At 39.6% G+C, this 12010-nt stretch overlaps 1 protein-coding gene across 10 annotated transcripts in view; it reads right to left on the bottom strand.

Moving 5' to 3' along the window:
* The window catches only part of baz2ba (bromodomain adjacent to zinc finger domain, 2Ba), a 102648-nt gene that overhangs the window by 47534 nt on the left and 43104 nt on the right, over positions 1–12010 (bottom strand). The window lies entirely within an intron of this gene.

Below are 12010 nucleotides of genomic sequence, written 5' to 3'. Positions count from 1 at the left end.
ACCCCTAACTAGGGTTGAACAATCAAATTATACCGTAATCTCATACAATTTCCAAATCACAAAGGGTGCAATTTTGGGGGAAATGTCGGTCAGTCAGTAGGCTTTATTTTATCTTTGATGTAACATGACTAGGTGAAGTGATAAAGCCACAGATATTTCTGAATTATTGCTGTGATCACATACAATTTTTTGAACCTAACATAGTGAACGCTTAAAAGACTGCAAGTCAAAGTGTTAATTTAGTAAGTTAGCAACTCTAGTTTATGTCCTTTATGTTAATTTATGGTTCATTTGTCTTTATAAGACTAACCTATTAGTAATAATAAATATAAATACAATAAAAAATATTTATTGTGATACAGATTAATTGTGTTTGTTAAACATACATGGGTCGAGGGCCTTGAAAAAAATTATCACATTAAATCATAATTGCAATATTGACGGGGGGGAAAAATTAATTTCCAATCGTTCAGCTGTAATCCTAACCATATTACTACTTTTCACACACTCCTTGAATGAATTGATTTCTGTTTTACAACAAATACATTAAACATTTTTGCCTTATGACAGAGGGCTGGGTAGCTCTCTTTTATGGTACACAATTTTTTTTCTTCCATTTGGAAATTTTAAAGCTAAATTCAAGAGTGGTTCTCTCCATGCCTCCAGGCCCACAGAATATTATGTTCTATTGCTATAAAAACATGGAACTACCAAAAGAAAAATTTGAGTCTCTTCTTTTAGCAGGAAAAAATTATATTTATATCTGTTTCCATTTTGCAGCAATTAGCATTAGAATATAGCCAAGTTTCTTCATTGTTCACAAATCTGTTTAAAACAGTGGGGAAAGAGCTTTTTGCAACATGGTCCTGGTTGATCTCTTATACTCTGCTGCCACCTGCCGGCCGTTTTTGTAATAACTACCATTGCTTCAACCATTCTCTTCAGATCACAGGCTGCATTAAAGCTCTAGCATAACATTAAAAAATATATTTTAAATAGGATGTATTTATACGTTTTTTGGGAGCAAATGAATTAAGTTGCATGTTGTGTGTGGTTAATGATCTACTATAATTTGCTTTCCCCATTGAAATGAATGGAAATGTCAGTAATCTGTTCCAGCCACACCAAAATAAAAAAAATAGAGATGTGTTGAAAAAAAAAATACCATCCATTTTCTGAACTGCTTACTCTCACTAGGGTCATAAAGCTTGCTGGAGCTTATGCCAGCGAACTTCGGGAGGTAGGCGAGATACACCCTGAACTGGTCGCCAGCCAATCGCAGGGCACACAAACAATTATTTACAAACAGCTATTCACACTCAAATTAACTCTCATTGATAATGTAAGTTTTCAGACAGTACTTAGTAACTGTATACTGCATACAAACATTCAGTAATAACGTAGTGATAGAAACTAAGAATTCAATGTTTTTGCAACATTTTTTCTAAGGTATTTTTCTCCACACTCACTCATTTTTCTATGATTTCATACTTTAATTCATCAGCAGCTTCTGTTCAGCATTCACTTTCACAAAAACAAAAAAACAAAATTGTCAAAATATCTGCACAAACACAACTCGCACACAATGCTTTCTCGCCATTGTATGGAAAACAACGTGAAATGATTGATGGTGGCCGGATTTTATGCAATCTATTGGAGGAGTGTCTGAAACTCCATTATAAGACAAAATTACACAAACATAAATAAATCAACCGGACACCTGTTCAAAACTCCAAAAACCAAGTATGATTGTAAACGGAACTAATCTAGACAAATGGCTATGCTGGCCTACTTTGAAATTTCATCAAGAAATCTTCATAGGCCTTTTTGTAGCCATGGATAGACACATTAAAACGGCACAGTGAAAACTACCACGCCAGCAGATATTATCAACCAACCAACAACAGAAACTCTCACAAGAAGAATTTTGCCAGCCAAATAGACTTACATTAGCCAACTTTAATCTGCTTTCGCTTAAAAATAAATAAATGCGCCCACACAGTCGCCAACGTATGCAGCCAAACAAATATGAAAAGAGGAATCCAAACACATCAATTTGCACACACGCACACACACACAGTCACCTCCCCGGTCTCTCACGTCAACCTGACTCTTTTCCTCTCTTCTCTTTTGCCACATCCCTCTGCCTGACACTAATCCAGCAGTGGAAATCCCCCTCAAAAGCACAGTTTGCAGATTGTGTTTTACAGGCAGGCTTTGTTATTGTGTCATTACATATAAACAGTCTCTTCCTCCATCTCTTTTGCCTTCCCCCTTTTCCGCCACCCCCTCCCTCCCTCTCTCTCTCCTCTGCAGAGCCACTGATTAAATCTCTGAGACAAAAGCTGCTATCCTCTGAATATCAAGTATCAGCCTTTCGCCAGGAGCAACACTGACAAGAGAGAGGGAGAGAGGGGGTGAGAAAGAGGCGCAGATGACAAGGAAACCTGCTGCAGTCCACGGGGAGGAGGCTGCTGTGCCATCAGTCTTGGGCAGCCATTGCTGCAGTGGATAAAAAACATGGCGGTTGTCTAATTATGAGCAAGGTCAAAGGTCCTGCTAATCTTACCTCCCGCGCAAGGTGACAGATAAAGACACAGTGACAAATAAACGAATGTGCCATTTTAGATAAGAGTAGATTTGAGTATGAAAAGTAGGGTTCACCTGTAAATGAGGTATTTGCACAATTTAGTGGTGGACTGAACTATTTATATTCTTGGAGACTCGCTTCCATGTCATAAAGCTTTATTAGCAAACCTCTTTTAAAAGTGATGTCACATGGCAAACAAATTTTTTTGCAAATGTTCTGTAATCAGATTTACTTCATGGTTGCGTTGTTTACATTCCAATATAAGTCCCTCAAGTCAAAACAGGCCAAATGTAAATTTGCTGCTGTATTTTTGTTGTTTTCATCATTATTCCATGGCAGCAAAGCTGAGTTCTTGAACCTTAGATTAGTTTGTGTGCCTTTGGCAAGTAGCATGAGGTAACTTTCTTTTGTGCTTAGAAAGACAGACGGTTCCGTCTATTACATCATGATCTTATAACTTGTGTTCATTTGTACTTTGGTACCAATCCGCAAATAAAGTAAAGCACCCTGTTCTTTTGAGTCAAGGGACAGCTACATTAGCGTTATTGCACCTAAAACTGCTGACACTCTTGACACATTCTGTTGAATGGAGTCAGACTTCAGGTGAAAAATTGAGATTGGAAAACAACATTCCTTTTCAAAAAGAGTGATGCCTGTGGCGGCTCCGGAAGGGGGGGGGGGTAAAGTATCATTACAAGTGTGATGAAGATGGAGGGGGAACGGTGGCCCTTCATAATTATCATAATGTACATGAAAACAAAAGGCTTGTGTCTCTGAGGACGAGCAAGCTGATGTGGTGTCAGCTGGTAAGTGAAGCGCATCATTCCCTACCTTTTGCACACGGGGAAAGAGAGGAAACGGGAGATGCTAAAGATGGAGCAGAAAAAATATAAACAAGGACGTGGATTTTGTTGGGGAAAAAGACAGCTAATGAAGAAATAAGACCGAGGCAAACCTGTATTTTCTCAATATCTACGCTTACTGCTTCGCCTTGTCAGACTGTGATGATGTGAATAGAATTGATTCCCCTCCCTAACAAGAAAAAAAAAAGCTATCCCTCCTTTGCAGAGGTGTAAAGCGGCGCTACCCTCCCCCTCATCTGCTCTCATCTCTCAAAGGGCCTCTTTCTGGGGATGAGAGATGGCGAGAGAAAGGACAGCAGGGGGAGAAACCAATGCGAGGCCAGTCCATCTTCATCTCGCAAACACAAACTGATCACTTATAGCAATTAAATCCATTAACAATACCATTGAGCAGCCGTGTATTGCCAAACACGACGATTGCAATGCAGTGCCAAGGTATTTAAAGATCCAATTCTGACTTAATTATGAGAAATCAAAATGGATTTATCATCAAAATTAGCTTGATTTTATAGGTAATTAACAACATGCACCGCAGTGGCCAATGCCACAATATCTGTGAGCGGCTAAATCAATTTGACTTAAACAGCGGCAGCCAATCAACAAGAAGCGCTGTGAGCACAAACAGCAGGTTTTGCAGTTGCAAGGCGAAGGGAGAGAATTTATGCTAATGGGCGGGATATGATTTATAAGGTGTGTACCAGTGCGCCACCAGTTGGCCTACAACACAGCGCCCAGCTGTCAATGCATGCGGCTAATAGTCGCTGGTCGCAACAGCCCTTCAGGAGATTGTATTGCTATAAACAGAACTGTGGTTTTATGGTTGCATGTAGGAGCCTTTGCATGTCAGCTTCATCTGGAAGAGGTGGGGTGGGGTGGTGTATAAAGGAGATAGAGTGGTGGTGTAATGCCCTGTGCCACTTCCAATGTGGCCTCGCATCACACATTTCTTTTCAAGTGCCGCTTGTAGTGTTGTTACAGTAACGAAACTTCCAATATTATACCTGCATTAAGTACCTCGATACTAATACTGAAACTGATACCATGGCTAAATTCCAAGGCATCAGTAAAAGCAGTGAAATGATAGATAACAAATTAAACTAGGTATTTTTGTATTCTGAATTAATATTGAGCACTGAGCAGTGGAGAACATTAAATTAAAATTCACACTTCTTTCTACTGAATTAGCACATAGTGTTTACATAGCGCTGGTTTTTGGCGGAAACCTCACGTCTCCATCTCCTGATGTGTTCAATGCGGCACCACTAGTCTAAATATGGTATTAAAATTAATATTGCGATTGTCAAATATGAGCAGCAAAACCCATCTATTTTTATCTATCTTGGGGGCTGCCATTTTGCCAATTGCTGTCGAGTGAAAATGACATCATAGTTGCTCAGGGCGATTGGTCGTTACCTGAGCCTTGGAAAACTGTGATGTCAGTTTCAGTAGACAGCAGCGTGACGTCGTTGTTTTGGGTGCACGCCACTCGACATGTGCTCTTTGCGCATGTGAGTCGCATCACGGGCGCGTTGCGTTCACATTAGATGTTGCATTTGTTTTTGTAATGTGAGCGGTACATAAAAAGATTGGATTCAACAAAAAATCTGAATTGGGCATCACGCCCTGCACTGTGAACGTAGCCTAAGTTCCACCATATAATTTATGCTGTTTCTTAATATATGTTAGCAGGCTTACGTTACTTTGTTTAGTTCTCTTTGTCTTGGTTTTACATTTAACTTCAACTGGGAGTTGTACTTATTGTGGATTTGACTTTTGGCATTCACAGCTGCATGAGGTAGTGTCCCCTCCACGGAGACTGAATAAAATAGCTAAAGCTATGTCCAATTGCGCAGATGTACAAGTACTGAAATGATAATGCATAGTTTTCAAAGGCTGTCATGTTGCTTTTCAGGTACCACTATACCATGCAACTCTCATTATAAGTCTGTCTTGCATGCATTCAGGAAGTGAACGAAAAGAATGCTAAAGCGTTCTCAAAAAAAGTAGCCAAAGTGGTCCAACCTCAAACCATCCCTACTCCTAATGTGTGTGTCTCAGTCCTGCCCCCTTCTTACCATTACAAAAATCACACACACAACACACAGAGTAACAGATGGCTGATACTAACAGAGATAATCCGCCAACAGAGTCATCAGCATGGATCAGTGGTAATCAGAGTGTGGACACAATGTCTCTTCTCTGGCCGTAATGGAAGGAGCGCATTATTCCGTGTGATGCCCTGACCCCATTCAAAGACACACGGTGGTGGCTTCCAGCTCGCTTTCTTTCTGCACTTTACTGCAGCTGACAAAATGGCATCATGACTGCATCTGCTCCTTATTTACCAAAAAGCTCTGCACACTTACAGTATGAAACCCTGCGGTTCTGTCCAGTCATTTGCCAAAGTAATAAATATTCAATGGATATGATTACGAGAATAGCAACAATAGCACTCGAGTAACATCTATACTAGAGTCAATTAGTCTGTCTATGGCTGCATTACGTTAGCATTCATCAAGTAAAAATTGTTGATGTTTCAATATCTGTTTAATGGGTCAATTTTACAGTAACTGCAACGTGAAGTGACAAATTGTTTGACACAAGCAGGCTTTGCTCTTATTTGGAGAGCTGATAAGAGTGGGAATGATTTGGAGGGGCATGGCGCACACGTCCATATGGATGTTTGCTCTGCAGTCTAGTTGTCAATCAACGCTAACTGACAAAGATCATCTTGCTTACGGCAGCGGAGTGCACGAGCAAGCTTGCCTGACCCCTTTTCTCCTCCCCCCTCCCAGCATGTACGCACACTACAGCCACAGTCAATCACTGGCTTGTGAGGGTATGTGCGCTATTGTACAACATCCTGGTTTGTTTCTTGCTACATCTTTTTAACTGTCATTGGATTAACTTCCATTTCTGACTAAGAGGCCTGAATCGTTTTTTTTTTAAGTACAAAATGATTGTGTTGTTTTGGCCACTCGTTTAAAGGAAGTGTAAAGTTTTGAAATAAAAAAAATCTGTTGTTTTGCAACCATAACCAAACCCTTGAGAAACACACATTTTCAAAAATGGTGGCCGTGCATATTCGTTCATGGATGGCAGGGTGAGGTTGACAATTCTTTTGCAACTGAAATTCTCACGTTGCTAGCATTTTTGCAACTCGGGATAAAAGGGAAAATAAACTTTTTCCCAAGATCATAAACTTTCTAGTGACAAGTCATTAAAAGTCTAAAGCAATATCATTGTAGCTTTCCAAAGAGTATAAAATCAAATGTTATTAAATTAAGTCTTCATTAGGGAGGCAGGTGAGCTGGAGCCTATTCCAGCTGACATCAGGCGAGAGTCAAGGTACACCCTGGAGTCAACTGAAAACTGAGGGCCACATGCAGTATAAACAAACAACCATTTAACACTCATCCACACCTAAGGACAATTTATAGTATTTAATTAACTTACCATGCTTGTAATGGAATGTAGTAGTAAGCTGGGATGCCCGGAGAAAACCCATGCAAGAAATCTCGAGACATTTTAAATTTTAAGTGATTGTTTTCATGTGTTTTTTGTTTTTTTAGGGCATACAGGTAAGTTGTCCGCCTTAAACGTAGCGCCAGGCAGCACTAAAGTTTATCGGAACCGATGCCGTGTAATTAATAGCAAGAAGGAGAGGCAGAGAAGGTCCACAACTAATTGCCAGTAATAATAGTTGCTCCCAGAGAGGAGATCAAATTCATGCCTGCGAGTATTGTTGTATGTTCCGTAGGGCTGGGCAATTAATCGAAATCTAATTGTGATTTCAGTTTTTGCTTCTCACAATCATAAAAACATTGTAATTGATTAATGTTCCTAATGGTGCGGTGTGTGTTTGCAAGCTTCTACGTTCTGAGAGCAACCTGAATGCACCTTGTTGTGCAGCAAGCGTGTGACAAATGTTATTTTGTTATCCCTGTGCGTTCTTACATGTTGTAATCTTGCAGTTAAAATTAACACACACACAAAAAATAACACATTGTATATTTAAATACCGGTACCGTACAAGACATAACATCACCTTCACTAATGTTAGCAGTTATGTATGTATGTACTAATGCAAAATCCATTGTTTCCCACAAATTTTAAATCTACTTGGTTGGGTGGGTGGACTCCGGTGGGGGGGTTGAATTAATAAAATGCAATCACAACTTTCTTCTTCTACTCTTTTGTCTTAATAAGCATGTACCTACATACATGTTTGGAACCACACTGTCCGTAAGACACCAGCAGTAACAACTGACATTTTATATATTTACACTATTATTTTATTATTATTTTACTAAAAGTCACATTTAAGTAGTGGAATAAATAGTTAGGTTTTTACTCAATTAATAACTGTATTTATCAATCATGATTTCAATATTAATCCACAGCGTGATTATTCTTTTTTTCCATAAGCGTCCAAGTGGACTTTCTTTAGACAAATTGTATGATTTGGTTGAACATTTTGGTGTTTAAATATACTATGTTTTCATCTCTTTTGCTTATTTTTTTTCAATTTTACAGTAAACTTCAACTGGAAGTGACAGAGAGCGCAAGCATGCCCTGCTTTTTATTTGAACCGCATGAGCGAGTTTTATTTCTTTTTGTTTCCTCACATGATGGTCTCCTCCCATTTCATAACACCTAGAGTGATAACAGACATAATTTATAAAGTGCTTAATAAGTTTAATTTTGTTTTTATGAGATAAATGTCTTTGAAACATGTAGGGGGTAAAAGCATTTATTAATGTCTTTTAAACAAAAAGCATTTAAAAGTGTTAATGTGGTCTCTTTAACTGACATCAACATACATCAAATTAAATAAATAAATAAAAAATCAACAATGAATTGTAAAGTATCAAAGCAAAGGCGAAAAGGCCAGGCAGCAAGTACATGGACTGCATGCCCCAGCGCGGCCTGTATAGGTGTCAACAACGAGTGACTCAGGCCCCTCCCTGAGCCCTACTCCTGCCCAGTGACAGATGGCAGTGCGGGGCACGTTGGGGATGGGCACCATCACTCACCACGCCTCAGCTCGCCTTGGCTGCGCTGCTGGCCACAGGTCTTATTACAGTCTCACCACTGTCTGCCTGGCTGCTTCCGTATAACAGTGGAGCTTACCACACGACGGCTGCTTACTTCCTGGCCAGGGCAAAAAGTTAATGATATGATCCAGATCTAGTGTGTAAGCATATGTGAAGGATGGTCCCAGTTGCGGGATTGACAGGTCCCAGGAGTAAGGCATGCATCCATTTCCCTGTAAGGGGCTTTAAATAAACTATAAAACCCAGCAGCGCGCCGCATTTTGTGTGTTTTTTTTTTTTTTTTTTACAACAAGAAATTGGCTCTAGCCAAATGGCTTTATTTGCCTTTTCAAGCGCACCGTGTTTGCCAAAGGCTGGAATCAACACCCCGACTCAACATCCGTCACTGCCGGGTTCCCAGTGACAATAATGTGATTTTGGGACATGGTGATGACTCGCTGGAGAGGAATAAGATAGGCTTGTCACAATGCGTTTGATGTCAAAACCTATGTGTGACAGAATAGTGTTACTCAGCTCCAACAGATATAGCACCACTCCCATTTCCTGTCCATAAATAGATGAGAATGAGCCAGAAGTGAGTGTGTACTGTATCCGTGCGTGTGTGTATGCATTTATGCGCACAAACACACCCATAATGCACCATTTTAAATATCATGAAGTCAGCTCAATAACAAATTCCCATCTCTTATGCTCATGCACATCTGCATCCAGCCAGAGCTAATTATTCTCCCCATGGTAACAGAGCAGGGTGTTCGCATCAACAAAACAGCAATGTGCAGCAGACAATCATCCCTGATGAATCTGCTCTTCTCCCTCTGCTTTCTCCTCGCTCATCTGACAGCCTCAACACTCATTACACTTCTACAGAATGAACGTGATCTGCTCGCCACATTTGTCTACTAAGCTCTGTAATGACTGAAGCGCAGAGGCACAACCATTTTGGTGACGAACAGAAAGACATTTACACAGGCAGGCACACACTGACAAGCATGTAACAAATTAATACACTTTCATTTCTCTCAGGCTTAAATGTAGTATGTCCATTGCACAACTAACATTATAAATAAAGACAAAATAGCGGAAGAAGTAAGTGCAAATAGATGAATCTAGCTCAAACAATACGATTGATCAGATTTCATGTCTTTAAAAATTGCTGGCGTAAACCAACACTGTTGTACGTAACCATGACTGCCGTTATTGTGGCGATTAGGCGACTTGAACAAAATGAGAGCCAGTCACAATGAGTCATCATGACATGTCACCTTTGACCAAACGTCTTTTAACTGAACATTTTCTTGCATCTGGTTCATTTCAACGAGCTGTGAAAATTGCTACTGACCTCTACTAGATCCAATTTTTCAGGTGTGCTGCCACAAGTTTTAAACATAATGTTACACAGGATGGTCAGATACATACATTTTAAATGGGTTCAATAGAAACACGGCTTTTATGCAGTTTTATGCTGACTTCCCCAAAATTGTTGGAGCGATAGACTGCACTCGTGTGCAACTTGTCCCCTTCCTCTGAGGGATTTCACCTGAAAATTAATCAATTACAAGCAACCATATTCTTTGCATGCGCAAGCTACTCTATATGTGATTCAAAAGGGGTTATAACAAACATGCGGTGAAATATCCAAGTAAATATTCCTCTTCCCTTTATACTCCCAACTCCATCTCATAAAACTCAAGTTTTCACTTGTGGTGCTATTCCAAGTAGTTTAAGGTGAAAAACCATCGGCAAAGTGCAATCATGGTAACAGGCTACAAGTCTTTTTGTATACAGTGTATTTCATTTCATACCCAAATGTTTTACATAATGCAAATAGAAAATACAATACAAACAAGAACACAAGAACAAAACTCTAAATCACAGCATTAAAAGCGTTACGTGTGTTTGTTAGTCAGATTGGAGAGATGTATTATTTCAATGTGTAGCGCTTCTGGCAGTGTGCTCTCTATCTGAGCAGCACAGAGACAGCTTGAATGCGACATCATGTTTCTTTTCAATTCTAGTAGCAGCCCAATAGTACACAAACAGCGGACCCGAGAGGTCTGCAATGTTCAGATTGGGTCAGAGGCCTTGATATGTTATGTATCTCAGTACTAAAATATACAGCACTTCAATGAACAAAATAGAAGTTTTTAGCTGATTCGGCATAATAGAACTGCAGTCTTTAAATGCTAAGCTTTCCCCAGGTTCTAACTCTGAACAAGCGGCTGGACTCCAGCCGCTGAAGAAAAATAATGCTTTTGTGGGTGTCTCGTATTTTGGCATCACACTCCTGATCCTTGTGATAAAGTGCATTTGGGACTAATGAAATATAGTTGATAGAGTTTGATGTTCACTTTTGGGGAGCCAAGACTTCAGTTCGGAATATTCTGATCCTTCATTATGAGGACATTGTCCCCATTGGGTATCTTAATGGTGCTTGTGAATTGAGCAAAACTGTTTATGATGATGATAAATCAATAATTTACTCTTAGTTAAAACTCACACACAGCAATCCCTTGCATTTTTTTCCCAGTTTAACATCAAGGGATTTATTTGATGATCCTCAACTTCAATGTGTCGGCTCCAACATGTGGCAAAAACCTCTCAGAGGTGGGTTGAAATGGTACGTAAATGTTACTTTTAATTACCATGTACGCTAAACACGCATTTGCACACTTTGCACTAGCTCTATCCAGTTCCCAGAGCATGAATCTCAGTGTAATAGGGCCAAACTGATGATTTGCAGAAATTGTACCCTTGGGCTTTAAACATTGTGCTTAGATACAAATTATACAACTGGCCTCGCACACAGATCAAATGCAAGAAATAGAAATTATAAGTGTTTAACAGCACATTAAGCAAGTGTTTTAAATGACACGTAATTGATGTACACGTGAAAAATATAGAGGTAAAACGGCATTTTCAGCGAAAATTATTACTATATCATGATTATGATTACTATAAAACATCAGCCAAAAAAAACAAAATGGTACACTTATTAGAAGGCCTTATCACTGGATGAAGGGGATGGAGCACATAAGCAAGTGCGAGAGCGACTGGCGAAAGAAAATGAGCACAGTACTCCACATATGCATAATGCAACTGACATGCATTTAAAACGGCAACTCACAATGACAGAACAATGAAGCAGCCAAAGGAGCGGTGAGCCTTTCCTTGGGCGTTTGTTCCAGCAACTTGTGCCAATTGCACTTTGATTCATTCATTCAACCAACAACTTCACTTGTAATAAACATTTCCCTGTAAGTATGCCAACAGAGCATGACAGTAGAAATATATTCGCTTAGTCATGACTTCCCATGACCATTTACAGCTACTAAATCATATCATGCTAAAGAATGTCATTTTCTGCTGCTGCATTTCTTCCTTCCTTACTGGCCAAGCTGTCTAGAGCAAATTGAGTCCATTACTTTTCTAAAAAAAAAAGGATGTTCCAGTGTGTCACAAGAATTTGTTATTTGCTAGTTTCAGTTCCAACATGCAATAGT

Source organism: Leptonotus elevatus, chromosome 3, assembly GCF_054856555.1.
Source record: "Leptonotus elevatus isolate MCC_2025b chromosome 3, RoL_Lele_1.0, whole genome shotgun sequence".
Lineage (NCBI taxonomy): Eukaryota > Metazoa > Chordata > Actinopteri > Syngnathiformes > Syngnathidae > Leptonotus > Leptonotus elevatus.
The sequence above is the reverse complement of the archived record's forward strand: the minus strand, read 5'-3'. Positions and strand labels throughout refer to the sequence as shown.